The sequence below is a fragment of the Olea europaea genome, chromosome 10, assembly GCF_002742605.1.
Source record: "Olea europaea var. sylvestris chromosome 10, O_europaea_v1, whole genome shotgun sequence".
Classification (NCBI taxonomy): domain Eukaryota; kingdom Viridiplantae; phylum Streptophyta; class Magnoliopsida; order Lamiales; family Oleaceae; genus Olea; species Olea europaea.
Window position 1 is genome coordinate 2,344,812 of NC_036246.1, and position 3,262 is coordinate 2,348,073.

At 32.3% G+C, this 3,262-nt stretch overlaps 1 long non-coding RNA gene across 1 annotated transcript; it reads right to left on the reverse strand.

The window, feature by feature from the left end:
• Positions 1-810: 810 nt before the first annotated feature.
• Positions 811-2,412, reverse strand: LOC111402590. The gene is made up of 2 exons (XR_002704305.1): positions 2,269-2,412; positions 811-1,126 (listed from the first exon to the last, which is right to left on the reverse strand). It is a non-coding gene; the product is annotated as an uncharacterized LOC111402590 (long non-coding RNA).
• Between the last annotated feature and the right edge of the window lie 850 nt (positions 2,413-3,262).

Below are 3,262 nucleotides of genomic sequence, written 5' to 3' on the forward strand. Positions count from 1 at the left end.
TTCAAATAATAAGGCACTGCCTGACTCACTTTCTAATCCATCTTTATCATCATAAAACTAGATATGGACCTCTTCACAGACGTTGGCCATGAACCTAAAAAAAGGATAAGGGCCGGCATAAATTACTTAGGGTGTGTTCTTTTTGTCGTTTTCGGGCCGTTTTCTATTTTCGATTTTTCAAAACGATGAAAACGCGTTCTCTTTCCCATTTTCGAAAACGAATTTTTGAGAACGAAAAAAAAAATTGTGAAAAAAACACAAAACGACATTTTTGTTGTTTTGGGTGTTTTCAGTACAAAACTCGAAAAAATTGAAAACACGGGAAATGATTCCAAAATGGCAAAAAGAACGCATTTTCATCAATTTCAAAACAGACACTCAAAACACAAAATCCAAAATGAATTCAAATCTCAAAACTACAAAATTGAAACACGAAGAAAACGGCCTCTTAGTTTTCGAGACCCTCATGCTCCTCCTATGCTCGTGCCCCCCACCCGAGAGTCATACCCTTGTATTCATTTTGTTGCTTGTTAAAGATTGCTAGTAAACAATTCATTTCGGCATGTTCATCATCTTGGAGACAATTCTGCAGCAAACAAAATCCGCATAGATATTTCATTATAATTCAATTTCCATATATCTAAATCCAAAACCTATTAGTAAATAAGCGATTGGAAATATGACATTTAGTAAACTTATAGCTTTATCAAACTTAAACATTCTATTTGGAGCCCCTTTCTCTACAGTAAGGGTGATTTCATAACCTCTAGGTAAGTAGTTATTGCAAACAAGGACAAGATTTGGATGCCCTTTGAAAAACTCTCTCACCTTCATTATCAAGCCAATTGAATCGATTCTGCCAGAAACAAATTAATATAAAGTTACAAAGAAAAGATCCATTCACGGCCGATGTGCACAAGTTAATCTTAACAAGAGAAATTCATTTACTTTGAAATATTTCTTGACATCAAGGAACTTGTCATGTTTTTTACTTTGATCTTGGAACATATCCTTAACTTCCTTCAAATAAGTTAACGCATCATTAGTTGTAAGTTTTTGTGTAAGGCTCTCTCTAGCACCACCAACACAACCTCCTCCTCCTCCAGGGGTATGTGACGATCCATACCTTTATCACAAGAGAAGGGTAGAAAACATAAGTTGCCATCAAAATCCGGAACAACACAACTTCATAAGCCAAAAGCTGTTCATCATGAAAACAAGTTCTTGATAAGTATAGGTTTTCTACATTATGCTCTTAGAGCAAGATTGTACAAGGTATTGTATAGTACAACAGACATATAATTTGAACTTCTTTTTCTTCAATAATTCTATCCAGTATGTTTTAGTCCAATGTACTAAGTGCACCATTTAGGTTATGTTTTGACATGCCAACAAACTTAACTGCATCCAATTATCTCCTTAGGGTGTTCCAGAATGACACTAATCAGTCTTTATTAGCTGCAGCCAGGTTCATGTCAAATTAAACGTCCCTTTGTATAGCCAAAACACAATTAAATGGCTTAGTTGAGAAGCTACAGACGTTTCCTCACCTCGCTCGCCGCTATGTGGCCTCACAAAGAAAAGGTGAAAATAAAACCAAAACAAGACCCTTCCCCACCCACAAAAGCAACACCACCACCAAATGCAAATACCCAAAACATATTTCAATTTCTACTCCCATCCCACACACATCAACACCTTCAGCAACCTAGACAACACAAAAGCCCTATTCTTCTCTGATTTCTGTTTCATTTTCTTCTTCATCTTCTGTTGTTGCTATTGAGGAGACCTAATCAGACTTTCTAGGCATATGATTAAAATCTGGAACCAAATAATTCCGATCATAAAAATTTACTGAAATTTAATGAATTAACTAAAAATGCTGTCAACAAAACACAACCTTTTCAAGGAAATAATTGAACACAACTCCAAAACAAAAAATCACATGATTACAATAGATATGAAATACAATCAACCAAATAACAGCAATTCTAAAACTCACGATTCTCCTCGAGAAGAATCAAATAGACGCTTAAATTGAGAGTTCATATACACCTCAATAATAATAAAAAAAAAAGAAAAAAAAAAAGAACATAAGATCAAATAAAAAAAATTGAAATTTTTTTCCACTCAATTCCAGTTCAATTCTCCAAATAAACTCTTGTTCACATGAATTATTATCTATAATTCTTCCTTATCCCTTTTTTCTCTCTTAGATGGGTTTTCTCCTTCTAACGTTGGAGAAGAAAGCAACACAAGACGACATACAATTTTCGAAATTTCGAACAAATTCGAATGCCTGCGTTGTTTTTCTTTCAGGACGGTAACAATTTCTCTGAGCCCAAATGAATTGCCGAACCATTTGGTTAGCTATATTATTTGGGAAAATGAGTTGGAATGGCTACATTTTGTTCAAATGGCCTTTGACCAAACTTATAAAAATAAAAGGAGTTTTAATTATTTAAAAGTGTCTAAAGACTTCTTTATTCTTAACTTGTAAAATAAAAATGAAGAAGAGATTGGAGTTTTATTTTAAATTTGTTGGAGCCGTGACTTGAATCTTGGATTGTAAGAAAATATTTTAACTCCACAACCATTATGGCAAGTGATGGTCCTTTGTTTCTTATAAGCAAAATATATATATTACATTTCAAAAAATTGTTTTATTCTCACTTCAAAAATAAAATTTAACAAAACCCACCAGTTGAACCATTGACTTGGTGGTTTTTTTTAGTTGATCATCGGGTTGGCTCTAATAACTATGCATTCATGTTCTAACACATACAACATTCTCTTCCTTTAAATTCAAAAAAATCTTCCTCTTCAAAATCATCTTCTCCTTAGAATTCGAACTCTTCTTTTTAAGTTTAAAGTCATCTCTTTTTCGTAATTGATCTCCAGTGCACCCAAAGTTTTAACATTGTCCACAACTTAGCAGCTAGTCGAAAATAATTATTGCGTTATTTATTCATTAAACACATATTATAACACACGAAATTTTTTAAAATAAATTTTATCATTATATTTTGGAAAAAAATGGAAAAAAAATATTTTTTTATTTATATCTTATTTAAAGTCCAATAATTAGATTTTAATAAAAAGCGATGTAGTATATCGATATTGAACTCATTTTAGAGCTTGTAATTAATAAGAATTATTCGACTCGAGAAAAATTCGTTTCGAATAAGCTATCACGAAGATATTGCAGTTTGAAGAAATCGTAAAATATAACTTATCAATTTAATAAAAATATGGAATGGAA